This window comes from Vicugna pacos, chromosome 1 (assembly GCF_048564905.1).
Source record: "Vicugna pacos chromosome 1, VicPac4, whole genome shotgun sequence".
Lineage (NCBI taxonomy): Eukaryota > Metazoa > Chordata > Mammalia > Artiodactyla > Camelidae > Vicugna > Vicugna pacos.
Window position 1 is genome coordinate 51,400,259 of NC_132987.1, and position 23,314 is coordinate 51,423,572.

At 39.4% G+C, this 23,314-nt stretch overlaps 1 non-coding gene across 1 annotated transcript; it reads left to right on the forward strand.

The window, feature by feature from the left end:
- Window positions 1–14,824: 14,824 nt before the first annotated feature.
- Window positions 14,825–14,928, forward strand: LOC116282919 (U6 spliceosomal RNA). The gene has a single exon (XR_004192463.1). It is a non-coding gene; the product is annotated as a U6 spliceosomal RNA (small nuclear RNA).
- The last annotated feature ends 8,386 nt before the right edge of the window (window positions 14,929–23,314 follow it).

The following is a 23,314-nucleotide window of genomic DNA, read 5'->3' on the forward strand; positions in this document are numbered from 1 at the left end:
ATATGAGCACCCATTTCTCCAGGCCTTTATCAACAACAGCATTGCTAAACTTTTAAAATCTTTATCTGGTAGATGAAAAGTGGTATATTATTACTTTAATTTGCATTTTTATAATTATGAGTCTTGATGAACACTTATTTACTAGCCATTTACATTTTATTTCCTAAAATTTGCCTATTTGTGCCCTTTGTCCATTTTATATTGAATGATTTGTATTTTTCTTCTTAATTTCATAAGGGCTGTTTGTGTTATTTATTAAACTGATCCTTTTTCATATATATTGGACAAATTTCTTCCCAATATGTTTTTAATATTTTAACTTTCTTTATTTTTTGTCCACATGAGCAGTTCTTATTTTAATATGATCAGGGTTATCAGCCTTTTCCTTTATAATTTCTAGGGGACTAATGCCATATTTATTCTTTACAAATGGACCTTTTCTGGAGATATATTTCTAAAGCTTTTCTTCTTAATATTGCAAAACCCAGTAAAAATATTACCTACTTAATTAGCCAAATTAAGTAAGAATGGATTTTGCTGACTGCATTTTCTTAATGTGAAATGCTGAGATGACTTGAGATAATGAGTGCTTCTGTTACCATCATATAAACAGGGAAATTACAGAACTGGGAAAATAAACTTGATGCAGGCGAGAGCCAGAGGGAGCTGGGTGGTGACTAACTCCCAGGCTCACTTACTGAAGAGCATTAAAATAAAATGTGAAAGTAGAAAAAGTTCATGAAGAGAAAAGAAATGAGAGGGATAAGTGAGGAATGGAAGACAATAATCCAATGGGGAAGGGAGGTACAGGGAGAGGAAGAGATGGGAGTGTTGAAAAGAAAGGTTCAAAGACTGGGGAAGGTATTTGGTGAAGCTTGAAAACAAGGGTGAAGGTCCACAAGGCATGTAAGAGGGGAAGCTCCCAGGCAAATAGCTCCCTTCTGTGTGGTTTCTGCAAAGTCCCTTCCTTCCTATCTCCAGGGCTCTGCAGAAAATAACTCCACTCAGCATCACCTGTCTCTGCTCCCAGATGCACCTTAAAAAAAAAAAAAAAAAAGAAGAAAAACAAAGTCCTTTGTCTCACGTGCTCCCCAGAAAACCTTCTTCGAGGAGGTAACACTCAGACTAGATATTGATTTTGCCACTTTTTTTTTCTGGGTAAGAAAAATTGGAGCACAGGAAAGTGACCACAAGAAAAATTTTAGTTTTCCTCTCATCCATATTCTTCCAGACATCACTGGGCTCAGTTTTCCTCTGTAAAACGAATCGACACAAATCAGCATCTTCCTATGAAACACTTTTGTAAAGGATTCTTGGAATAGACTCTGATACAGAAAAGTCAAAGGCCAAGAAAGTGACCATATGATTTGTTCCATTCTTGAAAAGTTATAATTAATATTTTATCACTTTGAGGAAGGTTTTGCATTTTCAAGTGTAATCCAATCATACATTTAAAGCAAAAAGGAATCTCACTATTTCTGTATTTCAAAATGATCCTGCATATTTGAGGTTTGGCTAGACCTAGCATTAGCCTTATTACAATGGCATAAGCTCACTTTTCTTTTAAAAATGGAATTACAGTCTGTTCCTCCAATTATTCCCGTCATCCCCCGTCTCCTTCTTTCCTGTCTATATATTTTTTTAAACTCTGTGTAGTAGACACTATAAATACATCATTTTCTCCATTTCTCTGGGGTTCAGGATTTATGCAGTTGAGTCTTTCAACTTTATGTGATTTTTGAGATTCTACTTTATTCTTGTCCTCTCTGAACATCCAATTATGTCTATTTCTTAGCTCATGATACCTACAAAATATGACTAGTTTCAGAACTATTTCCAACTTCTTTGTTTTGCCTTGTATTTCTATTGTGGCACTAATTACTACCAATATGATTAATGCACTACTTACTGGTGGCTTTGTTCCCTTTGTTTTTCTGATAATGCTAATTAATCCAATTTTGAAAAAAATACTTTCAGTTCTGCTCACACATGTCAGATTGCAGGTGCTTTTGAAATCACCTTCCCCTCCCTTTGGTTTTAAATTAGAGCCAAGAGTAAAAGTAGACCAATTAGTGATGTGGCTGAAAATACTTTTGTCAAAGTTGTTCATCGAGCAATGCCTGCAAAATGGCTCTGAAATAAGAAAGTTTTCATTCAGTAATAAGTTATTTTGCCCCTTACTTATTTCTTAAATATTGTGCTGTGCGTGTTGGAAGGGGGTTATAAGTGTGTGTGATTATTTAGGCTTAGGTGCAACAGACTTAGTATTTCCAAGGGGAAAAATGGTTGAGGATGGCTGGCTAAAACACGGGCACCAATCAGGTTTAACCAGGACCCACTTGGCCCCGCCTCTCTAAAAGCATCAGTAATCCTGAGGTTCTCTCTTCACCATGTGCTCATGTGGTTTGACGTTGGGAGGCTGTTTTAAACCGGTAGTCGGTACTCACTTTGCAGTTTGGTTTATGTCCGCAGCATACATTTTCTTTGACAGATCAGTCAATAATACTCAATAGTGCTTCTCCATTAAATTTCTGTTAGCACTTTTGAAGGACTCTGCTAAATTACACTATATATGTATTAAAATTGGAGTGGCACCTAGCTTTCCCAGATACCAAAGATGCAGTGATTTTTGTCCTAAGAAATATCATTTAAAAATCCACTCCAGTTCTCCTCTTCAAAAAAAAGTCTTAAAGGACTAATTCTGTATTTACATTTTTAAGGATTAGGAAAAACAAACAAACAAACAAAAAACCCAAACTCCCACAACTACAGAATCCTTGCATAAATAATCCATAATATTAAGTAATATTATTAATGCTTTTGATTCAACTTATAGAATTATGTATTTATATAATTTCAAAAGTTTTAACATAAGTTAGAATGTTTATGCTCAATATGGCGTAGGAAAAGTGCTCACTTCCTCTTACATTAATCATTTATTACGTATTACACGTTACATCTCATTTGGGTGATGCACACTCTAATCTATAATTTGTGTAGCTGACGGAATGCCAAGGAGGATTTTCAGAATGCCCCTGAGAACTGCAGCAGAATGTCACTCTCCACTTTCATTTGTTTTCTTGCTTTCTTTTCCTAAATAAAGTGGCAGAGGAAATCTGTCTAAACTCTCTCATTCACTCAGCATGGGTAGATTAAAAATTCACACACTACAAACAGTTAAATATTTTTGTCGAGGTTCAAGATTGTGCTTTTAATTTTTAAAATTAACTTTGAAATTAAATTCATTTCAAAAAAAAAGCAGGAGACTGGATGTAGTCCCCACCCCCTACAAAACTGGATTAAAGTGCTAATTGTTTTATTTGAAATATCACTTTCAACTAATTAATTCATTTTGCCCTTGACTGAATTGATTGGAAACCCCAAAAGATCTTTAGGGAAGGGGAGAGCTGTGTGCCTTGACCTTCCCGCACTCCCAGTCACATCTTTATTTACTATATTAAAACATGAAGCTGTGTCATAGAACAAAGGCAGGGAAATTATATAGGTTGAGGGAACAGTTCCCCCTTATGAAAAGCAGACTAGGGAGTTTTCTTTTTTAATAAGACAAAGGTGATGTTTTGGATGGCTCTAAAGAAGCTACAGTCACTCTAATCTAGACTTTCAATTTGTTTTCCAGTCTTCCTTGGCTCACATTTTGGTGAGTTATGTTGACAGATTCCATGTCACTTGGTGGTCAAAAAATAATCTGACTGTTGATAGTATAACGATTTAGACTTGTACAACAGAGCCATTGTTGGGTTTTCTTGGTTTTTTGTGTGTGTTTTTTAAAAAGTCAGGTAGAAAGAGAAATGAGCCCAGTTGAAAGGTCCCTATTTTTTTTTTCTGTTTTCAGCTTGTTTCTTCTGTTTCCAACTTGTTAGGCTGGAGCATCTTTTCTTATTTTTCTTATCATAACTTTAAGTTTCAGTGCAGGACTGTTCTAATATCTGTTTCTCCATTGTGCACGAGGCTGTTTTAACTGATTTTCAAAAGTGGTTTAAACACAGCAGATGTTATTTTTTTTTTTTTTAAGGGTATAAGTGAAATTCTGTTAGGTCAGTAGTAAGCCCTCTAAACAGATGCAATCACGCCAGGGTTCAGAATATTTGGAAAAGTGTTTTGGGAGTGTCTGTGCAGGTTTCTTTCTCACAGCTCATTTCAATTTTCATAATCTTTCATCAGATCTTTGATTCTTTTTTAGTTCCTGACCACAATTAACACATAAAATGCGTTTCATAAAATAAGTCTTTGTTGTAAATTCTAGTATTTCTAGGCATAATTGCTTGTCTTCCTATTTTCACAGTTTATATATAATGACTAGTGTCAACAAACATGCCAACTGAGAATTAAATGTATTTACCCTGAGTTCTGTAATTGTCCTTTGGCTACCTAGAGCAACATAACTGAAAATTTGGGCAGTCACTCCATGTAGCATGAGTTCAGTATTGTTTGTACCACACATACAAGGAAGTGACATATTAAATAACTGAGAACTACTGTTTATTGAGCACTTGCTATATGCCAGGCTCTCTGCCAAGAGCTATACAAATGCCATTTCACTTCAACTGTATGGCATCCCTCTGAGGGAAGTATTATTAGCATCTTGTTTTACAGATGAGGAAACTGAGGCTCAGTGAGGTTTTCAATCCAAAGTTACAATAGCTTTGGGGGGTGTAGCTCAGTGATAAGAGTGTGTACTTAGCATGCACAAGGTCCTGGGTTCAATCCCCAGTACCTCCACTAAACAAAACAAAACAAAAAGTTACAATAGTTTGTCAGATACCAGAGCACCTGAGAACTGATTCTTCTCTCTTTAATTCTGGAGCAAGGACTCTATTCTTTCTGGGATTTAAAAGTTATTTTGATTAAGAAGCGATTGTTTTATTACTGATTCAGTGAGAAAAGTTCAAAGGGCTTATCTTGGAAGTTAAGTACAGTTACAGAAATTTCCAGAGAACAAAAGGATAAACAAAATAGATTGTCTGTAGTTTGACTATAGGGCCCTGGAACATTCAAGAAATTCCATGAAATCAGTTAAAAACAGAAGGAAAAGGGAAGGGGAGGAAGAAAGGAAACAAGGGAGAAAAGAAGCAAGGGAGAGAGAGGAAGGAAAGAAATCCACCAAATGAGCACCTGGGAGATCAAATTCTTCACTTTTTCCCACCGCTTGAAGTGTCTCTGTACAGAGCCTGAAATGGTTTAAACACCTTAGCAGCCACACAGAATCTTAGATCTTAATATATCCTGTTGTTGAAAGGCAGAGAACCAGTTTTATTCAAGAGCCAGAACCATTTAAAAACATTTTTTTTTTCTGGAAAGTTAAAACAAATGCAGTAGAATTATCCAAACATTTTTGTCTAAATGGAACTATAGATCCAGCTGACTAAATTTTCTAAGAGTTTTTATTATTTTTATTTTCATATATGTAGGCAATCAAATTTGGTTCATAGTTATTAAATATAGAAAATAGATAAAAGTATACATACACATGTATATACATACAGGGAAACACTCCTTAAATTCATCCCTTTATGTGATTTAAAATAATTATCTCCTTATCATAAAGCAAGCACCCTTATAGAAAATGGCACATATGAGAATACAGAAGTGATAGTAGCAGCCACTCTTTCCACAGCTGATTATCATCTCATTTCCTTACACAGTTACTCTCCATGTAGCAGCCTATATTCAAGAATAGTTTCATAAAATTTTCTGTGTTTCTTCTTCCATTATATACATTACTTACTACTTTAAGGAATAAAAATTATTAGGTAAAATTAGCCTTCTTTTTTAAATATCATCTTCACTGGAGCAGGAATAAATTAATAAAACAGCAGCTAAACTTCCATGTCAGTAATCAACACTGATACTTTCAGAAGCAGTAAGAAACCACAACTTAAAAATGATTTATTAAAATATTGCACACATAATTAACTTTTATTAATTTTTAATATAATACTTAATATAGTGTAAAGTACAGATAATATTTATGTCTTATCTGTAATTTTTTTAAAAAAGAGTTTTCCTCTGCCAGTCACTATATTCTTGGGTTACTTCCCTTTCTGATATGAAGATGAGCATTTGGGCAATACAAAATGTCTACCATCCAGTCTTACCAAAATTCAGAAGATAAATTAGTCACCAAAAGAAAGGAAGATGCAATTTATTTCAATTATTCAGTCTATTCATATTTCCCATTATAGTTGGAAATCACAGTTGACTATACTTCTCTACATAATCTTGTGTTTATCTTTCCTACTTCAAGGACTTCTGTACGTGTAACAGTGCACTGCCATCCAGCTGATGGATTGTTCTGCCTCCACAGAAACTTACCCTTAGGAAATACTTATAACAAGAATTTGTAAACATGGATGATTCTTATTGTATTTAGTTAAAGCAAAAAAAAAAAAAGCAGGGTACAAAATTACATGTGCGACATGATTACAACTATGTGAAAGAAAAATAAGGAAAATATTAGAAGATTATATACCAAGGTGTTAACTTTGATTATCCAGGAATGACAAAGTTATGAGGAATCCTTCTTCTCCTTTTTCTATATTCTCCAAATTTTATGCATACCAAGTATATATTATTTTCATAATATACAAATTTTCATATAAAATAACTAATTTGAGTTTGAGTCATATTTTCAAGAAAGATTTAAAATCATTCTTTAATTTCACTGGAGTTGCTTTATTTACATGTAGACATGAAAATTCTGAGTCTGTGCCAATAATGAAACTGACCCCTGGTTGGCAGAAATGCTAGTGAGAAGGATGATCTGGATTCAGAACTGATGGATGGGAAGGGAAAAAAAGGGAGGGATGGTTAGAATAACCCAGATATTAGAAATAATGGAACATTGATTATTTTCATATCAGGGGCCATTGAACTGATTTCTAGCGTAGGTCCCACTCAGTTTTACTGATTGTTATTAGTAATTGGTTTAGAAGCTTTTCCCCCAAATCATACCAAGTGAAAACACATTTCCCCTCAAAGCAAGAGTCTTAAAGAATGAGATTTAAAAATAAAACAAAACTGCGGTGACTAAACTACTTGATTGTTTTTATTTTACTTTTCTGCTGGTAGTTATGGGAAAACACAGGCTGCAGAAAAAGGGAAAATTACTGACCGTGACTCTCAGAAACTTAATTTTCCTCATCAGTAAAATACAGATAACATTGTGTATTTTATCTTTATAGAAGTGGCCTCCAAAATCAGATATGCTCATCCTAGTGAATGAAAGAAGAAAAAAATTGGTGCACTTTTATTCTCTATGTGTGTGTGTCATGCATTATAATTTCATATACAATGTATTTATTTATATACAACTGACTTATATATATGCTGGCTTCAGTTCTTGATGCGTGGCTTGACCCTGAGGCCATTGCTTGTCCCACGTGTCAGACGGCCGTAGGCCTCACACAGCTGAGGAGGGATCCTGACAGAAAGACCACATCCCAGGGGGCTGCCTGGACACCCTCACCTGTTAGGTGGCGTTCGGCACACTGTCAGGCAGTGCAGTTTTCACATGCTCGGCTAAAGGGAATTGTGGATCACATTATCTAGTTTTAACCACAGTGTCCCTCATAAAATGGATGAATGATTTTAAAAGATCCCTACAATGAAACCATATATTGAAACTAATATTAATAATGTGAATACAGGTGAACAAGAAATGGCAAAGCTGACACTTCTCCTGCCCCAGCAGAGCTCACTGATAGCCACACTGAGCTAAGGACAATGATGATCTACTTAAGCTTTGACACCATTAATAACAAGCATAAAAATAAGGTGAACTTAGAGCCAAGCCTCTGAAACATAAACTAAGTCAAGATTTTTCATGGACCGTGAAACATGTTCAGTTATGTTGTTTGCATTAAGACATTACTATAAATATTTTTAGATAGCAAAATATTATTATGCCTTTAAGAACTAAAGTAATTATTTAAAATAATGTTTGTTTCATATTCATCTGATTCTTTTAAAATTCCAATTTTTGTGCACATTTCATAATGTCTTATGCAGTAGTAGTGCAGTAAAGGTGTATAATAAGTCAGTGAATATGCATATTTTAAGGTACATGTTCCAAATTGATACTTTCAGGGCGCATGATCAAAGAAGTCTGGCAACCACTTGTTTCCAGGATTGAGTACAAACATGTGTATGAAGTCCCAAGAACAGCTCTAGTCATGAGTGGCTGTCAATCTAATAAACTAATGGGATTCTACTGAAATGAGTGTCAGTGGGAACTAAGATATATTTTTTAATTCGTTTCAGTTTATCCCAGGTCTTTATGAACAATCCTATTCTAGATCGGGTATTTTTGCCATAACTGAAGGCACCTGAGGAGTAACCTAGCAGCCCACAGGTAGCCCTGCTGCTCCTCCTTCGAGAGAGAACAGAAGAAATCTTAGTAACTCAATAGGCTTGAGACCAGTGACCACTCATTTCCGACTTCTGCTCAGTATAACTTGTCCAGAGAAGTAATAGCAGTCTCATTTTCAGGATTCGAAATGATGGATAATATAAAATAAAAGTCTAACCATGGTTGGATAAGCCAAATAGGTTCTAACTCAGAGAAATTTGGATTTGGGCAATAAAAAAGTTTAAGCATGTATAGCAATCCAAGCAAAGTGTGTTTTTATTTTTTCTCAGAATTAATCAAAACTATTAATTACTGATCCTACATCTTCTCAGGCTGAGTAATAAAAGTTAGGGGGGAAGAAAGCAAAAACAATAATAGTTATTTTGTCCTCCATTTTTGGATGGTTGGTATCAGAACAGGATTAGAGAATTTGGCATAGTATTCACACCTAACAAAAGTTTTCCATAGGTTTTTCACAGAGTTCTTTCCTTCAAGGTACTGTTACTTTGAGGGAGACAGACTTGTAAGAAAGAGAGGGAGAGAGAAATGTTCAAGGGCCACATTTTAACTCAATTCTTGAAATGTTATTTTGTTTGAAGTTTTTGTTTGTTAGTCATTCAAATTTGTAACCTGTTAAGAAAATTGGCAACCCTGTTTCTTTCTTTCCTATCTCCTCCGTATTTTTCCCTTAACATATGTACCTTTAAAATAATAATAATAAACAAACAAAAAGAAACATACTTGCTTGGAAAATTAGTTTGACCCTGACTCTAATTCTTGAGGGATCAAATTATAGACATGAGAGGGAAAAACAAGCAAATGTTTCCTTCATGTCTTCTTGCTTTTCTGTCCTTCCTGGACCTCCCTCTCTGTCTACTGGAATGTTAAAGAAAGAAAGTTCTTTAGCCCATACATGGTTGACTCATTCAAATTCCATATGCATTCAGCTGTGCAACTCGAAGAGGCCTCTATTTCTTTGGTGCTCTAGGGAAGCTAATATAACTTGATCAGTAAAATTATGGAAAGTTATATTTCAAACAAAGAGCTGGAGAGTTGGGACCTAGAACAAAGTAGTGGATTTTTTTTTCTCACAGTTTTTGGGGAGGTATGTATTCAAAATCATAATTCACTCGTTGTGAACACAGCGGAGTGAAACGGCAGCCCCTCTCACCGTCCAAACACCCGTGTGACTAAATTCAGCCCTGCTCCTTTTCCAATTCTGATTTCCTAGCCCTGTGAGAACATCCAGCCATTTAAGGGAGTGTCACTCAAGCTTATCCTTTAAATCGGAGCCCTTAGAAGAAATGCCAGTTTGTTTTTGGAGACAGTTAATCTGACGGAAGTAAATTCAAGTTTTGGCAAAGATCGGTGGTAAGATAGAGTGAAAAGCTGCCAAACAGTATTATTAGAAGAAGAAAAAAAGGCACGACCTCCCTAAGTCAAATGCCAAGCACACCTACATCAGTTTCAATCAAGCTGTAGAAAAATAAGATATTTTTAGATGTAGTAAGCCTTAGTGCTTCTGTGCCCCAAGGGCTGACAAAAAAAAAAAAAGCTTGTAATTACTTTTCCATGAGGTTCTTATAATTTAATATGAAATAAGCTCTTAAAAAGACTACAGTGTGAAACAAACCTAAATAGTTTAAACAAACAAACAAAAAACAAACACACAAAAGACCCCCAAAATCTAAATAGTCATTCCTCTGCCTCACCTCGGATGCTTCTATGGACTCTCATTTTGCTTCATGGCAAGGCCCCTCCATACGGCTCTCTAGACATCTGCCCAGTTCTGCCGATGCATCTCCAAACTTGGGCTCCCTAAGCCGCACTGTACTGGGTGAGTTATGGCTGCACTGCTGTGCGGATCCCTAAACTGAGCCCTGCAAGGAACATGCGGCATCCTAGTGCAGAGCCGAGGAGCGAACCAAAGTCTCCACGGTCAAGGTGAATCATGGACGGGATCTTGGAGATGCTCTGGTCTGATATCCTCTTCTTAGAGACGAGGAGACCGAAGTTCAGGGTGGCTGTGATGGGTCCAACTCATACAAGCAATTAAGTGTTAAGTACAGTATATGGGTTAGAACCCAGGTCCAGCCCACAGGTTTTCCAGTTCCCTACTCTGGGCTTTTTTGCTCATATCAGAAAAATAGGAGAGCTAGTCCCAGGAATGTAAAGTCCTTTCTCCTCCTCCATCTGTCTCATGTGCTGACAGGTCACAGGAGTCCACACGCTGTGCCACACTGTGATTTGTGATTTACTACTCCCTGGAATGTCAGAGAGAATGCTGCCCCAGCACCCCGTTCCAGAATTTACTCTGGATCATGGGATGAAGGTGAGGAAGGAAGTAGTTAATAATACCCCACGCCCCAAAGGAGATGGAGTGGGAGTATAGGTGATTGGATTCCTTCAATCCCAGATCCAGCTGATTCTACCAAATGGAGCTGCGTATGCTCACAGCTGCTCCCCGTGTTTGCCAGGAACTACCACTGGAACCATATGACACCACTCAATTCCAATATTCTTGACCTTCAAAAACAGCAATCTCAGTTCAAGCTAGTTTTATTGAGCAGCAGCCATGTGCCAGGAACCCTTCGAAGTGCTAATCAGTGGGTCAACCCTTCAAATGGCCTGTGAGTTCAATGGTTCAGTTCCTCCCATACTGATAAGGCAATGGGACCTCAGAGAGGGAATGTCACTGACCTAAGACCATAGGGCTGGAAAGTGAGGACAACAGGATTGGGCCAATTTGATCTTACTTCCTATCCCTATCCTTCCATGTTGTCTACAGAGGAGGGAAAGGAAAGTGTCCTGACTCCCACTTCTCCCCCGCTCTCCAGCTCACCTCCTCTGAACTCTCACGCCCTCAGGGAACAGCTACTCCGGATGTGAAGGATTCTGGGTAGAGCCCCTGACCTTCCTCCCCCTGCCCCTGCACCATCCACCTTCCATCACTGAGACGCCCCCTCCCTCGGCCCCATCTCTTTCCTGTGTTTCTTTGCAGCCCTCTGATCCACTTCCAGTCCAGCCAGCCACACCGGCACAGTTCCCTGCCCCTGGAGAGGGGCCTGCTCGCCCCAGGCGTCACTCCTTCCCTGTTGTGAAGCACCCATCACCAATCAAGGCAGTGGAGTGAGACTGCAAGGACTCTGCCCGTCAAGATCCTGAGCACAGCGTAGGCTGGCCCTGGAGTTCCTAGCCTAGGGTTACTGAAGAGGATTCAGGCAGTTTACAAACTGGAATGGAAACAACTACCTTTTAATTTTCACCAGCTTTTAACTGAAATTTAGCATTTTCTTCCGTTTTGAGTGGAACAGTCATATTTTGGTATCTCTGATTTTGTCATCAGCAGAAATCGCAGATATTCTGTTACAGTTGTTGCTTTATCTCAGAATATCGTTTACATTCAGCAGGACATCAAGTCCTAACCTGCCACCAAATCTTATCATTTAACCAATCAACAAAGCAGTTATACTGCTATATACAATATTTGCTTTTTAGTATTTTGGTAATTAAAATTTCATATAATTGGTTTTTGTTGTAAACTGCTTGTCTTATTTTATCCATTTAAAAGGATTTTTCTCAGAGGGGGTCCATGGGCTTTTTCAGATAGCCAAAGAGATCCATGGCACACAAAACCTCTGGCTCAGTGGTTAAGAGGGCAGTCAGATACTGTTGTGTCTGAATCCTGACTCCACCCCTCACCAGCTGAGAACCTGAGAAATGTTTCCTCATTTTTTGAGGCCTTGATTTCCCCAATCTCTAAAGGTGGGATGAGAACCAACTTCACAGGTTTGTTGTGAGGATCAGATGAGATAATCGAGGTAATACACAGAATGCAGCGCCCGCTCAGAGTAAGGGCTCAGTGATGCTGATCCCCATCATTATTCCGAGGCCTCACCTCCCCTGTGCTGTCATACATCTCACATAGTCATCCATTGTTCAGAGTGAGCCCAGAGGAGTGTCTGGGATCATGTCCACCCCAGTGTTTTCAGGGTTCTTCCAGGTACACACCAAGCCTCTTGGATTTCTGCCTCCCAGAAGCCAGGGGTGCATCATTTGCCCCTATCCAAGCCATCGGTCATCAATTAGCAGGAATGACTGATTGCCACTGGGGCCATTGCTCTATCCACAGAGAGAGGTTTTATCTGTGGACCTGGAGTCAGACCTCACTTCCTCTGACAGTCAGATCCTAGTTCAACGCCAGTTTGGGCGAGTGGCTTAGCCTCTCTGCACCACTGTGGATGTAGCCAGGGAACCTCTGCCCCAACCTCCTCACCGGCTGTTGTACAGAAAAAATGAGAGAAAGAGTGTGAAGCCCTTTGAAAATTGTAAAGTGTGATACACGTATTCACCACACACACCTGCCACCCTCCCTCCTCCATGCCTTTGCACGTGTTTTCTACTCAGCCAGGAGTACTTTTCCTGACTCAAATGGCACCTCCTCCAGCAATCCGCCCTGATTATGACATCCAAGAGTTGTGATGGAAACGTCCCTTCCTCCCGTCATCCTTTCATCCACATCCATCTCTCAGCACCCTTCACTTCCTCCTCTGCAGCTTCAGGTCTTACCTTCCCTGCCAAGGGAACTTTCTGAGGGTAGAACCACGGTTTAATTTTACTTTGTATAAATAGAGCCTGTTGTCTTATTGGCTCCTACCTAAATATACTAAAAACTCATGAAAAAAAATTTTTCAAGCTGTTATAGACAATTCCTGCCCTACAAGGGGTTGATAAGAAGATAATAAATAAAAACATGGAACAGCTCAGGTGCAAAGCATTATCCAAACACCATACTCTGAGCTCTGAAGAAAGATCAAGCAGTAAACCCTGTGGCAGGAGTTGGGGGTATGACAGATCAAGGGAGGCTTCCTGAAGGAGAGGAGTGTTGCCAAGAGACAGGTAGAAGACAGGACTGATGACGTGCATGAGGCAGGTGGGACAGGTGGAGAACCAAGCATGGAGAATGACAACGAGGGAACAGGAGTGAGAGTACCTCCATTCGTTTCTCTAGTTGCTCCTTGCCTCAGCAAACCTTTAGTGCAGACCTGTTCTGTGCTGGGCACAGTGCTAGGTAAACACAGATGGCGGTGGGTGCAGATGTACCATGAAAACGATTGCGATTGTAACGCGTACTGTTATATCTCTGACGCAGAGCAAGGACATCGCTGATGCAGGAATTCTGGGCTGTCAAAGCCTGGCGAATGCCATTTCCAGGGAGGACCTTCCTGAGCAGACCGCAGCTCTGCACCGCATCTCGGCACTGCTGGATGGTCACCATGAAACTCTCAGACCTTGCATCTCTCGTGACTCAGGGGACTCAGGGAGACGGTGGAAGTTAATGGTCACGGAAGCTCAGACTTCAACACCCATTGCAGGAAACTAGGTTCTTCAGAGTAGAAAAGGCTCTTTCTTATAAACGTTTTTTGGTCTTTAATTCTCCATTTTTGAAACCCAAAGTTTTTATGTCCTACTGTTCCAACTCTGTGCCAGATACTTTCTATCTATTATCTCATTTAAAACACTTAATGACCCCGTGGGAGGTGGGTATTTTCCCTGACATTTTACTATTGAGGAAATAAGACAGAGAAATTAATAATTTCTCAAGGTCACACAGCTTGTAAGCAGTGAAGTCAGGTGTAGGTTGCAAAGTCAGTGGTCTTTGCTTTTGTTCTTTCTTTTAAACTCTACAGTTCTGTGTCCTTGGTGTTTCACATACATGCCTTTGGGTGAATTTTCTGGGCATTAGAGGTGGGTTGGAGACACATTTCACCATGTACATCCTTGTCACACCCAGAGAAAATGTTTCGAAAGTGAAAAAAGAAAAATGCTGATCAAGTCAGTGCTGGGAAATGTAATGTGAGCCTAATATTTTAGAACGGACTCTTTAGAATTCCAAAGAACTAATCATAAATAGGATGTGGCCATTATTTTTGGTGAGCAATTAGAATAGCATTATCTTGACAGAACTGAATTCCCATTAGTAGAAGGAGGAAGAGTACTTCAGAATTTGGCACATCTTTGCTTTCATGTTTGAAGGAGGCACTGGAAACAATGTTCCCCTAAAACTTCAAAAGCCTACTTAATGTTGGAAATTTGTTCATGAATAGATGGAGCTATTCTTTGGCACTTTTTTGTAGAGTGCTTTAATATCCAATTTCAGAGCACCCATTCACTCACACATTTTAAAAAGTGATTTAAGTTAGTGCAAAGAACCGTTTGAAATCCATAGGACTTGAGGCTCAGCTCCCTAAGTCAGGCATACGCCTGTGTTGCTTTCACAGGGAGGTGTCTGTTGAGCTGCCTGTGTGTGTGTGTGTGTGTGTGGAAGGACGCCGGGGATGCTGGTCTGTCTGTGCACACATGCATATACACGCATATGTCTGCATTCATGTGTTCACGTGCTACGGAAGGACCTTCAAAAAGTTGGTTGATTCGCTCACTGAACAAATGTTGGTGCTCACTTTGGCGGGACATATACTAAAATTGGAACAATACAGAGGTGATTAGCATGGCCCCTGCTCAAGGATGACAAGCAAATTCATGAAGCGTTCTGTATTTAAAAAAAAAACAAATATTGCCTAGTATACTCCTTGTGCACCTCTTCTAAACAGCTGTATGCGATTCAAAGGATCCTCAGATTCAGCCTAGTAAGAGGAAGAAGCCACAGAAAAATGAAATGCTAAATACCCAACTGAAACGTGCCGCAAGTTCCTCTATGGCAAATAAGTGGCCATGGAAAGAAAAATGCTGTCACTCCTGGCCTCGTACAAGAGGCCTCGTCTGTAGCTTCCAGTAATAACTCCCATCTGGTGACTTCTCATCATGTATCAGACAGTTCATAGGCATCTTCTCTGGTTCACATCCCTATTTCTGAGAAAACAGACATTCAGGGACATCCAAGGATACATGGCAGCCAAGGGTGGAGGCAGATCCAAACGCAGTTCTGCAGGCTGCAAAGTGCTCACACATCTCACTCCACCCCACTGCCTCTCTTCCCTCCTCACTGGTGTTTCTGGGAGAAAAGACAAGATCTCCTACACTGGAACAGATGGAGGCTCACTGCCAGGGCTGCACCTCCACAGCGCACACCATTCACACCAAGACACAGCCCACCATGCCAAAGGACGGAGCTTTCGGAATAGAATTTATTTCTATTGTTAAAATCAGATATAATGTTAACTTTTTATTGCTATGATACTGACTCAAGTGCCTCATTTTATTTTTACTGGGTATGTCACCTTTTTTTTTTTTGCATTTTTTTAAGGGAAGGGGAGTTGATTTTTTAAGAGAAATATTACTGATGTCCTTCGCATTAAATGATTACCATTTGGTGCCCCACGGCCTCAGAAAACTTAAAGTTCAGTCATCTAACATAACACTTCACATCATAAGATGACACATTTGTGTAGTTCGCGTAAGGCGCCCAGTCAGGAAGCGGCAAGCCCTCCTGCCCGCCACTCTGCTGGCTGGGCAGCCACACAGCACGAGTCGTGAAGGAAGCACGAAGACGCAGACGTCTTCCCCTGCCCCTCCTCTCCCTCCTCCTCCACCTCGTTCTTCTCTGAGTAAAGAATAAGCACTAGACTTTCATTTTTCAAATAAAATTCTTATTTTAAAATAGTTTCAGATCTACACAAAAACTGTGAGGCTAGTACAACCAGTTCCCATATACGCTGCACCCAGGGTATTGTTCTTACTCTTATTATTCCTTATCACTCACATCTTACATTTGCATGGTACAGTTGTCACAACTGATGAACCAATAGGGATACATCACTATGAACACGATTACACATTATTTATATTTATATACTTCTATATTATTATAAACTAAATACACTCTATTCAGATTTCCATAGTTTTTCCTGATGCTGTAAATTGTTCCTTCATTTACGCATTTTGAGTCACCATCTCTTTCTCGGCAGGATCTTGACTATATATATTTACATAGGAGAGATATATAAATTCATATTTCATTTAAAATTATATGTGTATATATTTAGATGTTGCTCTTATATACATTTGGATACAGAAAAGAGTCACAGGTGTGTCCTGCCAGGTCAGGGGGCCAAACAGCATCTATCGAGCTGTGACCTAACAGTGTGGTTCCTTATGTTTAGAGAATGAATCACTGTATCAGACACATCAGTGTCACTGCTCTCTGTCCAATGTGCTCCAGAATGACCTTGGCAAGTCTATACATTTATTTTAATGATGCTGCCATCACGCAAAACATTCTTGGAATTTTAGAACCTGTTTGAAAATTAGCTTTACAGACAACTTTAGGTGTAGCGATTACCAAGCTTGATTCCTTCTCTTTTCACCAACTTCGGTTCTGAATTACTATTGACTTTACAAAAAATCAAATCCAGCCTCAGTGAGTAAAGCTTTTACTGGTGATATTTAGAATAACAAACCCTAGTCTCTGAGGAAAAGCAAGGAAGGAAGGAAGGAAGGAAGGAAGGAAGGAAGGAAGGAAGAAAGGAAGAAAGAAAGAAAGATAGAAAGAAAGAAAGAGAGAAAGAAAGAAAATTTTAAAAAAGAGAGAGAAAGTTCTAGATTTGTTGAGCCATGGCAATGCTTGGAATAAGTATAGAGTGTAAATAGGTGACTACTTTGGAGTGGGCAGGATTCATTTGGATGAACAGATTCTGCTGTGTTTGTTTTTTAAAAAATCTGTCATTAGGCTATAATAGCGTGGTGTTTTATGATGCAGGCTCTGGGGTCTGTCTGGCTGGGTTTAAAATCTGGCTTCATCATTTATCATCTTTGTGTGACCTTAAGCAAGTCACTTAACGTTTCTCTGCCTAGAGTTTCTCATCTGTAAAACGAAGACAATGATAGTACCAACGCTACAGGGTTGTTCTGATAATTAAAAGAATCAGTATATGTAAAGCATTTTAATGGTGCTAGAGCATAGGAAGAAATCAAATGTTAACTGTTACCACTGTGTACTATATTGTGTCATTGACCATGATGAATGACCATCAATTTTTAGCACATGCATGCATTGTGGCTATACTGCAATCTTCTTCAATCTTGTTTCTTTATTTAATTGATGCTGTTGCCTTCATTAGGTACTGCTACCATATAAAAGTAAGGTTTGTTCAGCGATTAGCAAGTCAAGACGTATATTTGTCTTTATATTTTATTTACAATTTTGTTTCCTCAGAAAAATGAGTGTTCTTTCAAACGTCTCTGATGGGCTAGAGTGTTTGAAGATACTCAAATAAAAAAGCTTCAAGGCCGAGGAAGGAGTTAAGAGTCTGCTTTTCCCAGGTGTTCATGGGCCCTAGTTCCTTCCATGGACCAACCAGAGAGAAAAGGAAGGAATTCTACTACCAAGAATGTGTTTTTCAAGCAAAATGACATACATAGGAATTATTTTCTTTCCAAAGATTTCAGATGAACACATTCTCTAATTATTCAGTGATAGGTTTTATTTTTCACTTTCTACATAGCCATGCACTCCTGAAATATAAATACATACACAAAAATACATACATAGACACATAGACATACACATATGTATATTTTTAAGCTATTGAACAGTCAAATTAAATCGTGGGATCTACTGAGGAACTCCATGAACTAATGAAGTAAACATTTGTCCCTGCTGGGCTGTGGAAGGCTTCCAGAGCTCGGGAGCATACACCTGCAGAAATCGGTGATTCACTTCTGAGTCACTCGGCAAGCGCTAGCAGGGGAAGCCAGCCAGGCGCAGAGGGTACACTTGGCTGCCGGTTCTCTCCTGCTCTCCCAGAATAATGACATTAATGGCACTTCCAAATAGCTCACCCAGTCACCAAGTGGGAGATTTCAGAATCCATGTGGCAGCTGATTTCCTAATAGGATGCATTAAACAGGACATCGCATGTTTTATGGGCTGGTGTTGATTAGACCATAAGACTTAAAATATGTAACTAAAGTGGTTGAAAAATAGGCCTTGGAAGTTCAGATCAAAGCATTACAGGGGGATGATTAGATAAATAAAAAGTTTAAGCCGAACTGAGCAAATAATTGCACATCCCCTGAAAAGCTCGACTCACAGGGATTGGTCAAATGTGAGTCACCCGAGGCACAGATGTCTTTCTAAGAATATTCCTTTTAATTTTTTTAATATACATCAAAAGAAAAAAAATCTGGGTACTGACCAGCAAATACTCCTGTTTATATAAGAAAAGCCTCTTTAAGATACTGACAAAAAAATAAAAACCCTCATTGTTTAAAGGGGCCAGTTTTTTCCTTTCTCTTCCTTCTCAGTCTATAGTAAAAGGTTTTTGCTTCTTTCACACAGACTAACAGAGCTCACCTAAAAACGTTCTAAAAGATTTCTAGTGCCTTATCTTTCCCATTATTATACAGAACTCAGATGCAGGTTAATGTTAAAAGCATGAACTGTTATCTTTCTAAAGAAAAATATGGCAGTGGGGAAGATTCATCTTTGTCTAGTTCAAAAACAAAAAAGCATCTGCAAAGCTTATTTGTGAATCGGTGTGTGCCAGACACAAGTTATCTCATTTAATCCTCACGACAATGCTTGAAGGCAGGTTCACATATTTCCAGGTTTATGTTTGAGGAAATTGAGGCACATGTGCGGATTAGGTAACTTTTCCCAAGCCACAGGGCTAGGAAGCGGTGTGTGAGGCCAGGTCTCAGGCCGAACTCTTCCCACCTGAGAGCACTTCTCTCCAACAGTCATTCTTTAGCAGCCATGGAACTCCGTCCCAGATCTGTCGCTTCTATGAGCTAATCCTCGCAGTTTCCCGGAGGCAGAACTCCAGTATTATTTCTTATTTCGAAAATAAGACACAGGAGGTAGAGATCAGGGCTTTCCAAAAACTACGTAAAACAAGGCAGATGGCCTGGTAGACTCACACTCCGAGCTGCTAAGTGTCAAGTCTGTCATTTGGTCACTAGTCTCCCGTGGCCAGATGTAGACCAGGCACGATGTTTTGGTAGCTGGAGTTTTTAGTGAGCTTTTATCCATGTCTCAGAGTCAGTAGTTTCTTTAAAGCAGCATTTAGCCTACATTAATGCCAAGAAAGTAGGGATCAGAATTAGGAAGGCGGATGGAAAACTGATGGAAAGCTAGCATCGATGCCTGTCTGTGAATCAGTACAAATTTCGTTCTCCCGGGCTGCCCGGGAGCTGTGTTTCACAGCATTAGCGCCGAACTTTTACACCTTATTTTACACTCCACTTACAGCTAACACTTTTTGGACCTCTGTCTACTGACATATTCCTGCAGTAGGGTGTTGGTTTATATTTCCGTTCCCCTCAGACAGCCAGGGGCAGGACAGGTTAGCAGAGAAACCACCATGCCCTCAGGGAGTCAGAGGAGCCTGGTCCAAACCCGGCTGTGCTGGGCTTTGAGAAAACTGCCGTGGTCTCTGTGCCTCACTGTCAGCGCAGAGGGTGCTGTCTTTGTCAGCCTGGGCTGCCGGCACAAAATACCATAGACTGGGTGGTTTAAACAACAGAAATTTCTCACAGTTTTGGAGCCTGGGAATTTCAAGAGCAAAGTGCCGGCCGCCTAAGTTCCTGGTGAGATCCTTTCTGGCTTGCAGACAGCCATATTCCTGCTGTGTCCTCACTTGAGAGAGAGAGCAAGAGCAAGCTGTCTGGTCTCTTCTTCTAAGGGCACCAATCTCATTATGAAGACCCCACCCTCACGACCTCATCTAACCCAACAATTTCCCAAAGACAGCACCTCCAGATGCCATCATCATACTGAAGGTCAGGGCTTCAATATATGAAATGTGGCAGGGGCCGGGAGGGGGGTGGGGCACAAACGTTCAGTCCATAATAGGTTCTGTTTTGTAAAGCAATTGGCAAGCACGTCACAAATGTTACTCATCACTGTCATTACTCAGGTACTAAAATTAAGGAAGCAGATGATTTTATATTAAAGTGTACCTGTTTACCTATTTTCACGAATAGAGAGGGACAAGCATTTATTATTCTAGATGCTGGGCTACACACACAGGATGCACAAATAAAGCAAAGTTGCTTCCTTTAAGGAGCACCAGCCTCCTGTGCTCTTTAAGAATCTTCTGCAGAAGACACCCTCCCCTCCTTGAGCATCACCCTCTGTCTTGTCAGGGAGGTGACCAGCAGTGGGGAAACATTCACAGCAGGCTTGGAGCACAGTTTTTTGAAGAAGTTTGGGGCAGAAAAATCACTAAACAGGCATTCAAATCCTGGCTGTTACAGTTACCAGCTCTGACTTTGGGCAAGTCACTTAACCTCACTCAGTTCAGCCTTCTTCTCTGTGGAATAGGAAAATGCTAGCTTATTTATTTATTTTTTTACTTTAAAATATTAATGTTGATTGTGCAGTTTGTGGGTGGGTTTGTAAATTGGTGTAGCCACTATGGAAAACAGTACAGAGGGTCCTGAAAAGTCAAAAATAGAGCCACTATATGATCCAGCAATTCCACTTCTGGGTAGTTATGTGAAGAAAATGAAAACACTAACTCAAAAGATGCATATGCCCCCATGTTCACTGCAGCATTACCTACAACAGCCAAGAAATGGAAACAATCTAAGTATCCATTGGTAGATGAATGGATAAAGAAAATGTGGTATATATAGACAATGGAATATTATTCAGCCATAAAAAAGAATGGGAGCTGGCCATTTGTGATAACACGGATGGAACTTGAGGGCATTATGCTGAGTGAAATAAGTCAGACAGAGAAAGACAAATAGTGTATGATCTCACTCATAGGAGGAACCTTAAAAAAGACCCTCATACACAGAACAGATTGGTGGTAGCTAGAGGTGGGGAGGGATGAGATGGGTGAAGGGGGTCAAAAGATACAAATGTCCAGTTATAAAATAAGTAAGTCATGGGGATGCAATGTACAGCATGGTGACTATAGTTAATACTGTACTGTTCATTTGAAAGTTGCCAAGAGAGTAAATCTTAAAAGTTCTCATCAGAAGAAAAAATTCTTTGTTAACTATGTATAGTGACAGATGTTGACTAGATTTATTGTGATCAATTTGCAATAAATATAAACAAATATTGAATCAGTATGTAGTATATACAAAACTAACATAGTGCTATGTGTCAATTATACTTCAATTAAAAATTAATATATTTATTATTATTGCATCCAAGAAATGGTGCTCTCCTTGCACCTCTGAGTGGTGCTCCAGAAGGAGACAAGGAGACAGCTGTGCAAAGCACTGGGGCTTTAGTCCATGGGGTGAATGGGGTATCATTACTGTCATCATAACAATGTATCATAGGATGTAACAACAGCCCTAGTTTGCAGACTCTGTGAGAATGACATGAAACATTTGCAAAATCAACTAGCTGCAGTCATCACATACAAGTACTCGATACATGTTCTCAAAACAAACCAAACAAAACCAAGCACAGTCTCCCCTTGTCAGGAGTGTGTGTGAGAATAAAGGCCGTTGTACTATCAACATGTTTATCTGCAACAACGGGCCAGTGCTCCAAAAATAGCTACAGTACACTTAGCATGTGGTTGCATGAAGTGAAAACAAACAAACTTACAAGCAGAGCGGCTAAGTGCCATACACCTCTGTCAGCATCCTCAGGAATCCACCAGCTGTGGGTCTTGCAAGTTTCAGCATTAAAACTGAACATGCTGTAGCACCCAAGATGAAGCAGAAAATAAAGGGAGAAATTTCCTGCGGTGCTACTTAGGTTTTCTCTGATTGATTTAGAAATTACTCACATGTTCAAAACAAAACAAATCCCACAAGTCTTAAACAGGACTGGTTGCTTCTCCCCTACAGAAGTTTTCCATATTTACTTGGTCTCATGGAAAGGCAGATTCAAAGGAAAGTTCTAAGAGTGATATATGTTCATTTTCCCGCCTAGATTTACATTCAAACCTCGATGAATATTAATGGGGCAAGCATGCCAAAATAGAACAAGTGTTTTTCAAAGTCAGAGCATCCTTCTCAGAATCAGCTGAAGTCCTTGTTAAAAATGTGGATTCCAGACCAGTTATCTTGACTCTCTGTGGGTGGGGCTCTGGAATCCACGTGTTTAACAGGCTTCCCAGGAGACTCCAGGACACACAGATACTGGAGAACCTCTGATAAATGGGGATAAAATTCTCTGAATTTATTCTGCCTTTAGACAACACCTGCCAATTTTAAAAACAAACAAAGTAGTAACAGGCTGATTTTAAATTGACGAATGAGAAGATACGTGGTGTCTAAAAACATTTCTGACTTTAGGAGTAGTAAACAATGATATTAAAAAAAAAAACCAGCAAATGACCCTTTTACCAAGTTGAAGACTGGACTTTTCTAAGCTTACCAAAGTTTTAGGAACCATCTAATAATTTCAAAAGAAAAAAGTGTGTGTGTGTGTGTGTGTGTGTGTGTGTTACAGTCATGAAGATGAAAATGTTAAATGACCATGACAGAGTACGGTCACAGAATCACCAATTATCTCTCTTTGATACATAAGTATTGTCAAAAATAATATTTAGTACTCAGAAAGACCCATTGCATATCAACCAGGATTATGTGCCCACTCTGCTGGACGCTGCCCTACCCCTGGATAAACAAAGATGACTCAAGCATAGCACAGTGGTTCTCAAAACAGTTCAGGCTCTCAGAGCCTTTGAGAGTCTGAACCTCTGAAAAATGCCCATATGCACAAACACTTGATTTTGAGTGAGGTTTCAGGGGACTGGCTGAGACTTCACTTAAGAATTCTACATCAAGACAAGACACAGAGTATGAATTAAGCAGGTCCGAAATCCTGGAAGATCTGTGGTGTTCCCTTCCCATGTGTAATTTAAATATTTTTAAAGACTCAAAAATGAAATGTTCTAAATTAAAATTGCTTCTTTGTAGAACTCCTAATTGCCATTTCTGTTGTAGTTTCTTGATAGCTTTTGTCATTGGTGTTTGCAGTAGTTTGTTTGGCTTAATGCTTCTGTTTTG